Source organism: Cimex lectularius, unplaced genomic scaffold (genome assembly GCF_000648675.2).
Source record: "Cimex lectularius strain Harlan isolate CLEC.00 unplaced genomic scaffold, Clec_2.1 scaffold199, whole genome shotgun sequence".
In the NCBI taxonomy this organism is placed as follows: domain Eukaryota; kingdom Metazoa; phylum Arthropoda; class Insecta; order Hemiptera; family Cimicidae; genus Cimex; species Cimex lectularius.
The window spans coordinates 124,141-142,551 of NW_019392740.1; the positions used below are offsets into that span (position 1 = coordinate 124,141).

The 18,411-nt window shown below is 31.7% G+C and overlaps 1 protein-coding gene across 3 annotated transcripts in view; it reads left to right on the forward strand.

Annotated features, from left to right (window-relative positions):
* Nucleotides 1–4,339: 4,339 nt before the first annotated feature.
* LOC106663493 overlaps nucleotides 4,340–18,411 on the forward strand; it is a 57,728-nt gene continuing 43,656 nt past the window's right edge. The window contains exon 1 of one of the 3 annotated variants that reach the window (XM_014388362.2): nucleotides 4,340–4,441. The gene's annotated coding sequence lies outside the window, so the exon portion shown is untranslated. The remainder of the gene's footprint in view (nucleotides 4,442–18,411) is intronic. The other 2 variants (XM_014388364.2, XM_014388366.2) reach the window with 2 other exon arrangements.

Sequence of the window (18,411 nt, forward strand, 5' to 3'; positions counted from 1 at the left end):
AGTACTGTTCTGGGGCCTTTCTTGACGTAAGCCAAGCTGATCGAGTTTGGCACCCGGGCCTGCTGTTCATGATCAAGGGCATCCTTCCATCCACTTACTATCTCGTACTGCACAATTACTTCACTGACCGATTCTTCCAAGTCATCGAAGGTCATTCCCCCTCTGCCATCATATCCCTAAACCTTCACATTTGCAGACGATACAGCAATTCTCTCTAGCATATCTGATAAGAAGTTATGTAAAATTATATTTATAGCATGATTTATTAGCAGATAGCAATACTGGATTGATGGCTTGTTCATTTCAATCATACAAAGTTAAGTGCCGAATTAGATCATTTGATGACTGAATATTACCGGCAGTGCCATGTACTTGTGGTAATATATTGATAAATACCGTTTAATTTGTTATTAAGCAACCTTGTCATTTCCACTTGAAACCCCCAACAACACCTCATGTGTCAACAATGTCCTCATACAACTGGAGCTTTGTTGTAAAAAGACGAGGATAAAATTTAACACTGACAAATCCACCCGAATCACCTTCACTCGCCGTAAAAATATCTCCCCCGTTTTATTAAATAATATTTCCCTCCCAACTGCGGACAAGGTACGGTACCTCGGACTGCACATCGACAAACGCCTGACGTGGAATCCTCACACACGTCTGAAACGTCAAGAGGTTATGACGCGATATAGAACACGACTTCTTGACAAACGTTCTAATTTACTTCACAAAATAAAAGGCTAAAAAAAACACCATAGTTAAGGCGGTATGCACTTCCGGACTGGAAATGTGGGGTACAGCTAAACATTCATTAAGACCGAAAGATTCCTTGCCATACTCTATTATAATTCTCATATCGAGTAGAAGTCCTACAGTTCAATCAAGTGGGACTCATTGAAGTAATTTCATAAATCCCACTTGATGCTCCATCAAAATGATGTTAGTGTTGGCCCAGTTAATCAATCTGTTGAGATATATATTAAAATAGCAGTTTAAAAAAACTGTAAAATCCGGGCATGATCCGTAAATACAGTTGTCATTAGTTTTCATTGAGGTTATTTTTTTCGCAAATTAAACCTAGTGAAATAATCGTTAATAAAAAAAATAACGAAATCATCATTGTCACGTTGGCAGACAGAAGTTCATAGACGATAGCAATTTTAATTATGTAATGAAAACAACAATGATATAAAATTATTTATCGTTTCTTACCGATACAGACTAGCCTTGTTTATTTGACGCAACAATCGAGATGTCCTCAGAATGGCGATCATCTTATCTTTCTGTTCTATAAAATGAAAACATTATATCCGACGGAAAATTTCACCGATGGTGGCTTATCGCCGGCCAGGCCCAAATGGCGAAATATGTTTTAAAAATCGGTGAGAAAACGTTTTTATAGTGGTTCATTTAAAAATGTGAGGTATCGGGACCGATTTACTTGTCAACGACGGAAGCATTGATGCCAACAATCAACGGAACCGTTTTAAAAACACCCTTGTCTCACTAATTCGACCCAATAATTTCGTTTTTCTTCCTTCCTTGTTTTCTTTCAATTCTGCCTAGTCGTTTTCCATAACGCGCTACCACCATATCATGCGAAATTCAGTAAGGTAATTTAATATAGATTTTACCTGTATATTGCGAATAATACCAACTACATTTTCTTGTGTCCTGTTCATTTTGTTATTTTATATATATACAGGGTGAATTGCTACTCGTGCTACAAACTTCTCCAGTAGATTCTTCACCCTAAAATGAACAAAAAAGTTCATATTGTCCATGGTCCGNGTTAATTTAATATAAATTTAATGAATTTTTTATAAATAATACTAACTTGTTTTACCTTTGTTCCTTTTGTTATTTTTATTTTTTTCGTAATTTTTTTATTTGGGAGGACCATTTGCAAAATGTGATAGCATATCATATCGTGCAAAATTCAACAAGGTAATTTAATATAAATTTACTGTATTTATTACGAATAATACTAACGATACTTTTTCGTGTGCTGTTCATTTTGTTCTTTTTTATTTTATTTTATTTATTTATTTTTATTTTTGCAGAGAGAAAACAGCTTGCATAACGTACGACTACCATATTTTGCAAAATTCAATAAGTTAATTTAATATAAATTTAACGTATTTATTACGAATAAATCCAACTACCATTTCTTTGTGTCCAATTCATTTCGTTATTTTTTATTTTATTTTACTTTTATATATATAATTTTTTTTAAGAACAACTTACAAAACGTGCATACTACCATATCATGGAAAATTCAATAAGTTAATTTAGCATAAATTAAACGTATATATTACAAATATACGTACCATCTACCCTTTTTTATATCCTGGTCATTTTGTTATTTTTTATTTTATGTTTTTTGTTGTTTTTTTGGGGGGGGAGNTAAGGTAATTTAATATCAGTTTTACGTTTATATATCTCGAATAATCCCAACTACCCTTTCTTTGTGTCCTATACATTTTGTTATTTTATTTTTTTAATTTTTTTTTAAATAACGATGGTTGTTAATTCCCCTCACGACACATGAACCACATGTTTAAATAATCTTACAGATTGTAATAAAATATTAAATTTAAAAAAAGTAATATTTATATTGATTGGTTAATTTTAAGTTTGTCTAAAAGAAACAATCTAAAAAATAGTATTTTTTTATTTTAGCTATTGCACAATCATTATATACAGAGAGCCCAAGGAAGATGTCCTCCCCCCACTTCCTTAATTTTGGTCCGATTTTGAACAATCTTCTTTTAATAACAAATAATACCATCTACCATTCAGTTGTTTCATCGGTTGGTTAATTGTTTTTTGATATGAAATATGCCGTATCTAACTTTTTTTATTTAGGATTTCAAAACTAGATCATTTTTAAGAATTTTTCGCGTTGGTCCGAGGTCGATCCACATCCAATATTTTTTTCCAGAAAATTGTCTTCATTACTAAATAGGCAAGTCAAGATTACTGGAGTAGTAGTAGTACTGGTAGGAGTAGTACTGGTCGACGTGAAAATGTTAATACCTAGTAAAAATCTCATTTCGGTAACTTCTATAAAAATTAACATATCCAACGCAAAAAATTCTTAAAAATTCTAGATTTGAATGCGTATCATTTAAAAAACGTTACATAGGGTATATATTTTTTTAAACAATTAACTGACAATTTATTTCTGGAACTGATCTAATAACTAAACTTCATAACGAAAATAAATAAATAAAGATTGATCAAAATTAGGGGACACCCTGCATATTAGAAACATCTATTCAACGCAGTAGATTCTTGTAAGTTTAAACAATTCAGTTGTTGATTTGGAAGACTTGCAATAATAAGACATAATCCATTATATTTAGTCGTCTATTGACCAAATTATTTCTTTCAATTAATTAATCTTTTTATTTAAGGTTTTGGTTGAAATGAAAATGCTAGGGTCACGAGCGGGATTCGAATAAACGACCTTCGGCTCAATACCGGCTCTAGAACAGCAGCGTATTGAGCCGAAGGTTGTGGGTTCGAATCCCACTCGTGACACTAGCTTTTTCATTTCAATCAAAACCTTTCATAAAAACATTGATTAATTGATAGGAATAAGACATAATGTTGAAAATTTGAGATAATCACAAATGTATTATTTTTTGCATCTTTTAGCATATTTCTGATCAATTTAAACATGCTGAAACAATTCCAGTAAAAATAAATAAATTCGCTTACATGTTCTTAAAGCTATTATTTGTAAAGAAAGAGTACTCTTCTTACATACAATTAATAGTAATTTTGAAGACACCTCTGGAGTTTTCTGAACACATGCATTTTATTGTTATATTAAGTCATAGTTGTAAATACCAACTAACAATTTCTGAGATAGAATGCATTTAAATATAAAACTGATAGTTTAATAGCATCAAATAATAGTCAAATTTGGCTATTTGACACAAAGAGAATTTGTATATTTTATACAGATAAATAATCAAACTTAGAACACACTGTTAAGCTGTTCCTATGTTTTAAAAATAAATATGATGGTGAAAGGACGAATTTGGTGTAAAATCCTTTCTTTTTTATTACGATCTGTATAAATAATTTATTTTCTCAAAAGGCTTCTTCTTCTTTACATTATTGAGTAACTTTTAAGTCAATCGATTCGAATCATCATTGTAGACTTTTAACGATTGTTTTTCTGGTGATTTACCTAACTTAAATCCAAGACCTCGATTCCACAAGGAGGGGACTTACAGTAGGGGGCAAAACGGGAAAAAAGGAGGGCAACTGTTCGTTTTGCGTTGGTACCCGTGGGTAGTGGAGTCCTGCGGTTCGTCAAGACCCGCTTCGTTTCAGTATCGGACTGCACTTCGCTGATTGTGATGTGTCAAGTGTCCTCATTGCTGCACGGATTTAACCACGTTAGGATTCCGATAACAAGGTACTGCCTTTTTCTTTTTAATTTATTTAAATCGCGTACTGAAAAAATTATCAGGGAATGTTAAATGCAACTTCATTAGATAAATACGTAAGTTAAGATTAATAAAATAAAACGGTTTTTAATTTTATAATAAAGAAAAACATATAGACTTAAATTAATTTGCCTTAAATAGTTTTGCAGTCATTAAAGTATAATTTCACCATTTCAATCCATATTGACATAATTTTTCCTTAAACCGCTAATTCCAATCAAAGTTAATAATACCACTAACCATATACATTAAAACAGTTTTCTTTTTTTTCATACATTTAAACATAAATTTTCCGCTATGAATGTAATAAAATAGTGAACTTGCATGTTAATGTAAACAGCTTAATATTGATAAATATAAATTGTCAATTAAAAATTACATTACAATTATAAAAATATGTTACAAACAAATTGTTAAAACCACTCTTAAATAAACTCTTTGTACTACACGATTTGAATATTTATGTTATATTTCATAAACAATTAAGCTAACTTGTTTAAACACAAATTACAGACGATAAAGTAACAAATGAACTGGACGTACTGGAGAAGCATGCATATTGTATCTTTTTTTAAAAATATTTTTCCAGTTGAATTGCAAAAATGTATAAAAATCACGGCATTTTATTTCATAACCGAAACGGTTTAACAAGAATAATAATTAATAAAACAGATTTTATTAATATGAAATGTTCCATATTTACTGACAATCATCGAATAGTTTTTACCAATTTTAAAAGATATTTCTTTTGAAAAATAAGACTCGATGTTTTGTAAATCAGTCTCATAACAGAAGTTATCTAATCTTATTTAGTATCGTATTGAGAAAAAAAAAAGAGAAAAATACTTGCTAGGATTTTTGTACGTCGGGGATCAATCAGTAATTTACATTTTTTTGAGCCTGTTCATTGCACAAATGCATGCTTGCGTGGAAATGTTAAATTATACTGTTATTAATTATTTTTACTTAATGAACTCAGGAGAAGAATATAACACAGTTATTCAAAATACTAGCTGAATTTTAGTTGAAAAAAAAAACGAAAAACTGTACATCCGCGATTTGACACAAATATTTAAAAAATGAAATTGAACGATTAAATAAACACATTTGAACACAAAAACAAAAGAAAAACATCTTCAGCCGATCTAAGAAGTAAGGTAATCCCAAATTGTTGGACTATGAGCATTAGCTGAGAATGTCTCAACGTAAAAACAATGCCAAAACCAAATTATTTCAATCAAAACCAGCCAAATTGAATGAATTCTAAATAATTGGTGAATTCTAAAATATGTATTAATAATAATAAATAAAATTTTAACATTTTTTAAACGTGTATTAACTATGAAGAGATGCATTCATAGATTTCACAGACCTTGACAATTCTGTGACAGTCGGTTTTCAAATAAATTTGAAATGTCCGTGAAATTCTTACTTAAGTCAAACTGTAGACATATTTAAGGATTTTTCCCCCTGATAATGACCTTAAAATAGGTCGAAAGCTTGGCAGTACCAAGCGAATTTGATTTTTCATCAAGACCATACCTTGATCCAGAGTATTCCTGTGTAAAAAGAGATAATTAGAAAAAAAGAAATTCGAGAGATATGAGTGAAAAACTCAATTTTTTCATTAAACTTTTAAAATTTTAATTTTCAGTGCATTTCCAATTTTCAGTTTTTAAATAGTATCTTTTATAAAGTTGTTTTTACTGTTATTCGTTAGTTGCAACTACAAATGTTGAAGATAAATATTTTTTATTTGCAACGAAATAAACAAACACTACTGCAGACAAAAATATTTAAGTATGTACAAGCATGGATTACAACTGTCTGTCAAAGATTTGGGCCGATATCATATAAATATAAAGAAAAAGTGAACACATAATAAGGTGTAAAAACTACTTACATAATAGTATATTAATTAAATAAACCAGGAAAATACAAAGGTGAAACTTTGAAAAGGAAACCAGAGAAGTATTGTGTTGAATCGTGTGTTGTGTTCGTACTTTACCACCTACTACAGGTCGTATTAAGTAAATATTTTCTGGTAATAAAGTACAACCCAAAAATGCGACAAATTTTTTTTCCCAGTTAGTCAACTTAGGCCCAATTTAAATGACATATCTTATTATTTTACATCTCCAATAAAATAAAAGAACATGATTGTAAGTTAGAGAGACGATATCTATGAAAGTGGAACTACAAGCCACTAGTCTCCGTTCGTACGTTCCAGCTTCCTTTCCCTAATTTCTATTTCGACGTAAATCGTAAAACCGGGAACCAAAGAGAAAATCATATTCTAATGTTAACGTTGACAGTGCCTGTTCGCACGATTCGCGTCGACGTGTTGTCACCGAAGAATAAGAAGTACGTGGCCGCTCGACAAAACCGGATGCTCGACCTGTTCCTGCCGTACGTGCCTCAGACCAAACCAATAGCTATTTTTATTGTAATATCTGCTAATGCCTCTTGTATTTAATTTAAACACTCCTCCCCAATTAGTATTATAATCTCATATAAAGGGTTGGTGTTAAAAAAGAAAAAAAAACATTTATATCAGTCGTGGGTTCGAATCCCGATCGTGACACTAAATTTAAAAAACACTAAACCTTAGATAAAAAGAATAATTAATTTGGTCATTATGACCACTAAGCACTATGGATTATACAATATTATGCTCTTTTTGTGAAATGAACATTACTGCATGGCATAGCCGTCTGTCAGAAGTTCAGGTCTTCATTGAATGAGAAATCAAATGAAAAATTAAATTAAAAAAGAGAATAAAAATAAAAACATATAAATCGAGTCAAAACTGCGAATAGAATATCAAATGGCAAAACAAAATATTTAAATTAAAATGAAACAATTCTTTGAAGGTATGAAAGAAATTAAAAGTACTCTTGGATCAAAGCAGTGAATTAAAATTTTATTTCTCCAGTCAAAAATCAAAAAGAAAAGAAAGACATGTTTTCTCAACCCAAAGTACCTCCAGGTTGTTCGGTAAAATATTTTCTGTTAATAAAGTGCAACGACACATTATAACCGAAAAATGCAATAAAGTTTTTTTCCCAGTTAGTCAACTTTATTCCCTAATTTCTATTTTGCCGTAAATCGTAAACGTATAACCATTACAGCATGGCATAGCCGTCTGTCAGAAGTTCAGGTCTTCTTTGAAGGAAGAATCAAATGAAAAATTAAATTTTAAAAAAGAACAAAAAAGGTATAAATGGACTCAAAACTGCGAAAAGAATATCTGACAGTTTTTTTCCCATGTGTTTAAGGACCCAATTTCAGTATTATTATCGCAAGATTTTTTTTAAATCTCTCATAATATTAAAACGTTACAGATAGGAAACTAGTACAGAGTAAGAGAAAACAAAGACAAGTTTTCTCAACACAAAGTATTTCGATTATTTTGATAATAACGCCAAAAATGGAGATCGTTATGCGTTGATAATATCGTGTCCGTGTTATGGACATTTCGGACAGTTTCAAAGACCCAAAAGAATTTTTCTCGATTGACAGCTGAGATACGGCGATCAAGCGATTTCTTCTTTTAGTTCTTTGACGTGTCTATCAAATGGGCAATCTGAATTTCACCCCGACGTCAAAAAGACAACGCGACAGTTATTTGAAACAAGCCTACTTAAATGGGCCCGAACTTAACGGCTTCTTAGCTAATTTATCTTGCCGTTCCAAATCCATTGCAGTTCACTACAAGGCAACATTCTTAGCCGTTGATTTATGTTATTAACGAAACTTACAAAGTGCGAAAGTATCATTTTCTGTGATTCATATTAGCAAAGTATGTTTCCAGAACCAAATAACTTTTACAAAGTTTTTATGTTATTGGATGATGTTATAAATTGGTCGGTCGTGTTTAACATCAAGTTCAAGTTGCACTAGACTCCAATTGGGTAAATTTTTGATAAGAATGGCCATAATAGTATATGCATTTAATACACAAAATATGAGAATATGCAAAGTATAGAATAAAACTACTGAATCCGGGAATTTATAAATTTAATATGTACATGTTTGTAAAATTGAAAGAATTGAATACTAAATTAAATAATAGTAATATAAGTACAGTTTTTAATTATATTCAAAAACCTTAATACGTATTTATTTATATTTTTTTAATCATTATTATCAAAAAGTTGAAGATCAGGGATGCGGTCAGAAAAAGTAGATTTCGTAACTTACGTCAATCTTTCAATCTTTATTGAGGTTCATCAGGGCACTATAGGCAATTATAACATTTATAATTAATAATAGCAACACAATAATTATCAGGAAACCTTAGATAACTTACTCGTCAATAAGTAAAATAATGATAACCATAACAACCGTACATATATATTATGAATTGTATATAAAACCGTAATAAGAACTGACAATATTGACATAATTATTGACAGTAGCCATAATTGGTTACCTTCCATTTGGTTAATTATAATAAAGAAAATCATGTTTTTCATTTTCTTTTTCTCTTCTTTACGGAGAATTTTTTTAATAAAAGTTGGTTATTTCTGTCTATAAATTACTTTTAAGATATAGTTTTCTTTCTTTGTGTTTGTTGATTTATCAATTGTCAATATTGTTAGTTCTTGTTATTATTTACAGTCGTTCTACATGTTTTTATATATACATATATATAAGTGTAGGTTGTTATGGTTATCGTTATAGTATTTTACTTGTAATATTGTGATGAGTAAGTTGTCTAATGTTTTCTGATAATTGTCGTGTTGCTATTATTAATTATAAACGTTGTAATTGCCAGTAGAATACTGATAAAGAGCTTAATAAGTGGTGAAAGCTTGGCGTAAGTTACGAAATCTGCTTTTTCTGATGACCGCATCCCTCATCTTCAACTTATTGGTGATATCCTGACGGTCGATTAATCCTTCCTTCGTTATTACTATTATGTTAAACTGTTTATAAAACGTACATCTTTATAACAGATAATATTTTTAGTTACAAGTACATGTTCATATTTGTGCCAAAAGTAATCATTTAATTTCAAAAAGCTAAATAAAAACTTATGGGGTTCAGTTGTTAGGGATGGTTAGGGTACAATAATACAAACTTTGAGTACAACAATTCTTACAAAATGTATCTTTCTTAAAAAGGCACTCACAAAATGCTCAGGTGTCTTATGTTCCTACATGCAAGGCGGGTCGTGTATTGTTTTAAAACAAGCTAAATATTCATTGAATGTTGTGTTCTGGAGTAAATTTGGACAATTTAAAATTAATTTTAAAAAGTGTAGCTAGAGATGAGCATAAAAAACATCTATGGTCATCGGAACCTCGCCATTGGTCATTATTCAAACCACAAATTATTTTCATATGCATACATTATTTTTATGTGCCATTTAGAAACATAAGCTATTTTTTCAAACTTCGCCATTTCTGAACCTTTATTAGGAATTTGATTAATAGCAATAATGTTTATTTTTTTAAATAAAATTTATTAGGAATTATTTTTTCTTTTGGTTTCATTTATAGTTGTATATAGATCTCTCGGTCCCTTTTAAATGAAAGATGTCTATTGTTAAAGTATTTTGTGCCTGTGAATTTTATTCAAAATACCTCCCTGTTTTTCTTCGATACTTTGGAAAACATCTATAATCAACCCAAGTCCAATGCCTTTCCCTTGCTCAAAAAAAGGTAAAGTTTTAACATATATGTAGCTAAAATTAACCATATCCATAATTTATTAAAATTAATGTATCCAAATTTTACAATGAAACACTACAACATATTCTCCTGAACGCAATTAAAAAAACGTAGCTTTAAAGCCAATTTATCCTCTAAGCGATTTCTGGTTTTCCAAATAATCTGTCCAGCTTTGGAAAATAATCGTTCAGAGGGAAAAGATGTACCAGACACCAAATTGAACAACTCCTAACAGTTTCTGATAGGTAACTTTCATATCAGAAGAATATGAGTCATTCCCTATTCACAAAAGTGGAAATTAGGAAAAACTGAAAAAGTTTACAAAACATCGACAGCCCACCATCGATGGTCAAAAAACATCGACACAGTAAAACGATGTTGAAAACATCGTATATCGGTCGCCTTCCATCGATGTTTTATAAACATCGACCATCGGTGCTCATCCCTATGTAGCATTCAATCTAACATGACGAATAAACGGGTTAAATTGTATCTAATGTTGCTTCTTTATTTTTCGTTATTATTAATTTTGACCATACCATTATTTTTCAAAGTAGTTTTTCAATGCCGACCAGTTTATCGGTTTTAATAGACTTATAACAACTTTGTTGTCTGAATGATTGTCACAACACTTTCACACAAAACCAACATGACACCACAAGAACAGCCACACTTTATGCCCTGAAGATGACCCGAATAAAGGTCGAAACGTCGGCAAAAAAAGAAAAAAAGTGTTTTTCTAAGCTACCTCATTCTTGAACGCTCCTCACGACTTCACTAAATTACTTCTATCTTAGGCTACCTAAATCCCTAAATAAACCTCTGACTCCAAATATTCACTCATAAAGTAATCTATCTTTTTGCCAACCAAAGCTTTACTTTATTCTTTTAAAATACTTAACTCGGAAGGCCAAATGTGTGAAAAAAGCCCATTTTAAATGATAAAATTTATTCCTGTTCTTTAATTAGAATTTCGAATTTTCGTTCCATAATTTAAACATTTCCCACAGGCTTGTATGGCCAATAGTAATAATAATAATGGAGTCAGACTAGCAACAGTCTCAACACGAGTATAGACTCATAGTTATCGTTTTATTTTTCTATTCAAATACTATAAATACATTAACGCTACTTAACAATAATAATAGAACAAAAACATAACACTTTTTTTTGAGGAAGGGGGCTATCTTTCCATAAATAAATTGCGATTTAGTGCATTGTAGTTTATTACTCCGCAATTTGTGGTTTTTTTATTTCATTTGATTTCATTTTTCCGCTCCGGTAGCATCAAAAATTCCTGAAAAAAGAAAGAAATCTTGCGCCCAGAACTCTGGGGAAAAGGCCTAAATCTGATTATAAATTTAAGAAAGCTGAGAAATACTCTTCCAAATAAATACTGACGAAATAAAAGGTTGAGAATTTACGTAAAGGGTTGCAAAGTGCGACCGTCGACCAAAATAAATTTTACACCACTAATATAGTTAATTGCATCTTCATTATTATTAAATTTCAATTCATTGACTATTGGTATTTTTACCATTTAATAACATTATAATTGAAAATTATTTTCTTTCTTTAGAATATACTGCTTTGCGATAGAACAGACCTTGTTTTTCACTGTCCAAAGATCAATAAAAAATTTGATTATGATTATATGGAGATCGTGAGATGCGTTCTGGTGTGACGTAGGATTTGGAAAAACATTTTCTTTACCGTGCCAACGTTTTGATCTTTACTGAGATCATCTTCAGGGCCTGGGATTAATAAACATTGTTTAAATTTTACATATACATGTAGGATGTGAAAAAAATGAATTTATACGATGCTAGAAAATTTTAGATAAAAAATGAACTTATACAATGGTTATTCAGATATCGTGAGATGCGGTCGGGTGTGATGTAGGTTTCAGAAAAACATTTTCTTTATCGTGCCAACGTTTTGATCTTTATTGAGATCATCATCAGGGCTCAATGTGTTAAAGAATTTTAGAAGAACGATAAAGAAAACGTTTTTCTAAAACTTACGTCACACCAAACCGCATCTCACGATCTCCAAATAATCATTGGCTAACGGTCACTAAATACCACACAAATTTGATTATAACAAAAATTAAAAAAGGTAAATCGTCTGAAAAATGAATGGCCACTTGTTTACAGTTAAAATAGGTAACCGTAGAAAATATTCAAGGCTCAGACCATGAATCTTATTACAAACTTAAAATTGTTTGTTAACCTGTATATAGGGCATATTCTATACTACGTTCAGAAAAGAGATGGAGAAATTTTACTCCACCTGAACAAATTTAATTTATTTACCAAGCGGTATCAAATTTGCCTTGATGTGCAGTGAAATTAGTAGGATAACGTTTCTATTAATTTAAATTGTGTTTTAATTTATTGTTAAATTTATTTAGGACATCTAAAATCCTTCATTTCCTCTAAATATAAATTGCTGTTGATTTAATTTTGGTAGTATTTAAAGTTAAGAATCCTAGTAATTCTTTTTTTGTAAGTAATTGGACAGTATTTAGGCAATTTCCCAATTTAATTTACTGATCAGTACTACGTTAGCCCGATGCTCGAAAATATGTAACTATTGAGACTATCTTCGTCTTATGCTTTCTTAGGATTGAACCTGTTTATAAGGTTTCGTATCTCTTGTGAGATGAAAAACGGGATGTTTTCTTGGCTATATCTTGACTAATTTTTTCCCTTAGCAAATGTCGTCCATCTTCTAATCATCATCGTCAGAATTCATATGAAGATATAAAATGTGTCATTCTCTACAGTAGTCACATCAACATTTATATTTACATCTTATATTGCATTTTTTTTCCAATCGAAGTATATTTTGTAATTCACCCAGGCCCTGAAGATGGCCCGAAAAAATGTCGAAACGCTGGCAAAAAACGAAAAAGGTGTTTTTCTAAACTACATCATTCTTGACCGCTCCTCACGACTTCAACAATATAATAATCATATCATTGTTGTATATCATCTCACACATCTTATACGCTGTTCTTCAAGGATTGAGCCCTATTATTGAGCTGAAATTCTTCCTAACTTGCACTTTTTCTTCACTACTTCTAGCCTTAGTATTGCAACTAAAATTGGAATACTGATTCTATCTCAACAACCCCAATTCTATATTATTTGTTGGTTTTTCAATATTTTCGAACAACTGTCTCATCTCTGCACTTTCTTTGTAACACAGCTTAATGATTTACGAGTATATGTACCCTTTTTTTATTTTCGGTATAGAACCATTCGCAACTTTTGTAAGTTGATCATTGGCTATCATGGCTAGTTCATTTCGAATAAAAATCTTACTCTTAATCATTAATAAAATTGGCTTAATTTATTCCTTCATAATAAATTTGGCTTAATTTATTCCAAAAGGGTAGAATTATTATGTTTTCTCCTTCAATTTCTTAGGATGTTTTGAAATTGATCTAGTTCGCTAATTTTATCGTATAAGATGTCTTATTTCTTTCGTGGTAATCCTGATCACCATCTACACTAAATTAGATAAAGTTATGATCGGGAAAACTAATTTTGTTTGTATTAACTGAAACATAAATGAATAGTCCGCCATTAAATATTGTCGGAAAAAATAAAACTTCCTTCTTTTGAATCCTTGTGTTAAAGATTTTCAGAAATAATCCTTTAATATCCAATCTCTTGTATTTGAACCACAGTCTTATCAACAAGAAGATTGACTAGCTATCGACGGCTATCAATAAATACTCTTACATACTGAACTTGCCCCAATTTAGCTAGAAGACCTTCATTTTTAAAACAACTACTTACGCTGTAATACCTCCCTGAATTTCTTAAAAAATTTATGTCAAGATCTGAATTGTCCCAGATTAATCGCAGAAATATTTTCATTGATAACAATGTTATTTTCCTATACATATTTGCTTCGAAAATACACTGTTTTGTTTTATGCTCCTGTATTAAGGCTATATCTATGTCTCGTCTTTCGAACGTCTAACAAAAACTTGCAGTAAACTCGTTTTGTCAGTTATAAATTAATTTGAACAACACTAATGTAGGTAATATATCAACTCAAATAACTATAACTAAATGTACTGAAAGCTATCTCAAATTTGTTCTTTTCTTTTCTTTTTTTCCCTTATTTTTGCATAGTTATTGTGTTTAACACTATTTTCACATTTACATACTGCGGTTTTATTTTTGCCAGGACAACATTTTTGTGTTGAACCAGTGACGCTATCAAAACAACAAATAATACGTGTTTAATATTTTTTAGATTAGTTTGATATTTTTACTAAAAAATACAGGGTACCTCAGTTCTATTTCAAATATGGCGCTATAAATCCTCACACATCATTTTAAATGATTTATTAAGCTGAAAACAGGTTCCAGGTTCAATAAGATTTTAAATTGGTCAAAAACAGACGAAGTTATCAACTGCATATATATTTCTCAGTCTGTCTCTCTTTCTTTCCTTTCATCGTTTTCTTTTTATCTCCTTATTTCTTTATCTTTCCCTCTCTCTATTTATCTTGTCTTTTCTCTCTCCCTCCCTCTCTCTCTCACTCTCCCTCTCTCTCTCTCACTCTCCCTCTCTCTATCTATCTTGTCTTTTCTCTCCTCCTCCCTCTCCCTCTCTCCCTTTCTCTCTCTCTCTCACTCTTTTCTCTTTCTCGCTCAAATGCGCACAACACCACAAGCCAGGAAACACGTTTTTTAATATAAAAGGACCGTTTTTGTAAAAATCCTATGATTACAGTTATAATTTCTCTCTCTCTCCCCTCNTTCTCACTGTTCTATTTGTCCCTCTCTTCCTGTTTACCTTATATAGTATATATAATATTCTATATAAGGTAAACAGGAAGAGAGGGACAAATAGAACAGTGAGAAAAGACAAAAGATAGAGAGAGAGAGAGAGTGAGAGAGAGAGAGAGAGTGAGAGAGAGAGAGATATTGAATATATATATATATATATTCAATTATGAACTGCTGGTTTTACATTAAAAAGTTTGGAGATGATTCGCTTGGCGGCCAGGCAAAACGGAAAAGGACGGATTTAAAGAAGCACGAGTGTGTTATTTTCCGTTACTTCTATTTTTGTAGGAAACGGAGAAGTACAGTTTAACTTTGACCGGCTCCTTCCTAGTTTTGGTCGTCTGCCTAGCAACTAACGCATATCTGACTAGACAAGATTTTACCATTGTATATGATCAATTAAATCGTAATCCTGGGCTAGGTTTTTTACTATGGATAAAAGCTTTTTAATCACTCACCGTACTTCTTTAATTTTTTTTATTATCGATATAACATTTGAATTTACAAAAAGATACAAATTTTTGTTCAATCTGCTTAGAATTTAGTGATTTGTAACTGTTATATTTAAAATATATAATGTTATATTTATATATAAATATAATAGAATTAAAATTTAAATTCGATCAGCTACTGTTCAGTGTGTTGATTACATATGCACTATCAATTAATTTCCTGTGCATTGTGCATTTGTAAATATTAGTTTTAATTTAACTTCAACTGTTTTATTTCAATATTCAAATTTCGACATATGTTATTCAAATTAAAACAATTTAAAAATGCTTGGTGTTTCTTCTGATAGACCAACACAGTGAGGATAGGCGGACAAGGTAGATCGGTAACGACCAAATCACCACACACAGAAATCTCTCAATATTTGCATTTTATTACAATTTGTTGACTTGAGTCTACATAAGTAGGGATTGTCCGATCTGAATTCTTATAAGAGGAACTGTGTACGGCCTTTAAATAATGGTTAAAATTTAGTTTTTAATCAAAATAAACTAGGTTTTTAGTGAAACCGTGAATTGGTGACTATGTCATTTATAAGCGAATGGTGATTTGCCAAGTTTAGAACGCAGGATATTTTCCCTAGAAATAACGTCCAGAAAGGCCAACGACCAACTTAAAGCTTGAATCGAAAATAGTCCACTCGAGAGATAGCGGAGATTCTTGCTGTATCACGGGCAAGTGTAGTGTCTCTTATATAGGAACGATGTGAAGCTAGAGATAAAAAAAGGGATGAAAATTGTATTTTCTATGTCATGGGGCATCCCGAACCGTAGTAACCCTCGCTAGGGGGTCCGTGGCGAACTTCGATAAACAATATTTACAAAAATAAACGTGGAATGAATAAAATTAAAACCCTAATAACAATGATTACTGAAAGGAAAGTTTTTTATTTTTATGTGTTCATTGTAGGTTTATTTGTGCACACGTAAGCAAAATAGATAACAGACTTGATTGGGCTGCTATTGGAACACCCCGGATTTTCCATAAAATGCCGTTTTTTCTCGAAAATGTGGTTTAACTTCTCCTACGAGTGCGCTGTTTGCGTCATTCTCATTAATCAGTTAGTTAATCTAATATCTAGATGAAGTAAGGATCTCTGAGGAAAGATGCAGTTTCTACATTTTAGGAGGGCAACCTTCAGATGAGGACATAACTGACAATAAGCCAAATGAAGAACAGCCTTCAGATTAAGCACCTCAGCAGGATTCAGCATGCCCAATAGGTGCAGGTCAAACACCCGGAAGTGGGTTACGTACCACGATAGCTACTTACATTTGCGATTTATAGATGCTGACGAGGATAAAGCTCAGTGTGTGATTTGCACGAAAGTTCTCCAAGCAGTTCAATGGTTCCAGTTTCCAGTCATTTTGAGGGTACACACCCTGGACTCCGGGAGAGGAAGCTCACTGAACTGGCTCCTTCCCAAACCTTCATCAAACTCATGCAAAAACTCACAAAAACATATTATTGATAGGCAGATAAAGCTCATACCATCGCTGAAACCCTCATAAAACCAAATCAAGGTATGGTCTTGAAGAAGAAAGCAAAGTTAGTTGATACTGCCAAGCTTTTGATCCATTTTAAGGTCATCACCAGGACAAAACAACCCTCTATATGTTTACAGATTGACATATTTATGGCTATTTTGCCCTAATGATGTCCTTAAATAGGTCAGAAGCTTGGCAGTTGCAACTAATTTTTTTTTTCTTCTTCAAGACCATACCTGGGATTCAGAGTGTTCGTAAGAGGAAAAGTGGTCGGTACTTTTAATAATAATAACAGAATCTTATTGGAGTAAGCAGTCTTTCTTTTATTGTTTGGAAATATTCTTTTGTTTGATGACCCTTGATTGAACCTTTCCATATATTTTTCCAATTTGCAAATGTCTTTTCGGCAAATTTCATTTTAAAATTGATGAGAATTTTTGCAAAGGAAACTTCTAATTCCTATTCTTTGACTGCTTCCTTTGCACGTTTTTCTGCTTCCTCGTTTCCACGATCACCAGCGTGTGCCTTTATCCACGTTATCTCTCCACCCTTTCTTGTTCAGCATAGTTACATATTGCCTTATTTCATGCGCCATTTCATTTGGGTTTCTATTATTTTCTATGATTTTAAGTGACTGAGTTGAACTGTCAGTATAATAACTATTTTATTTCAGAAAGGTTTTTTGGTGGTAAAAGCCACTTTAAACTTTCTTTTATTGCCAACATCTCCCATTGTTTGTTGGAAATCCAGTCTCCTAATTTAAATTAAAGACACAACTGTGATGTAATCTCATTTCCCTTAAATATAACACACTGCATCCAACCTTTCAGTTTCCATCTGTATATAATGAGTACACTGCATCTTCTTCAAGTGGTACCTCCGAAATTTTTATTAAGTTTGTCGGGTGGCAAGTTTATGTACGAGTAAAGGTATGTCAATATCAAATCTAGGTCCTACAAAGCAGGGTTCAGTTTTAATTGCTGAATATACATCAATAATTTCTTCAATTTTTAAGAGGATGGGTGGACAAAAATTACGTATGCTGCTTTGGGATAAATTGTCTCGTATAAGGCGCCTATTCAGTGTCCGTCCTCATCGTTAATTTAGATTAAAATATACAAATAAATTACATATCGTTGTTTTTAAAAATAAATTAGCTGATATCGCTTAGTTTTCCTTTAGTCTTAGTCTTACAACGATTTCGGACTAAAGTTTGCTTGTTGCGGGCATTTGAGATGACTCTGGTTCTCTTTCGTCCGTACGATAGATCTAGAGTATGGAAAATATAATCCCACGGTGGAAATTGCTTTCCCCTTTCACATAATACGGTAACCGCTTTCAGTAATCGACTGTTGTGGTGTGAAGTGATAGAACTAAATAAAACGATTTCTTTATGGTTACTCTACCGAAGAAGGAGTAGAGATCGGATTCGCTGGAGCCATCCCATTAA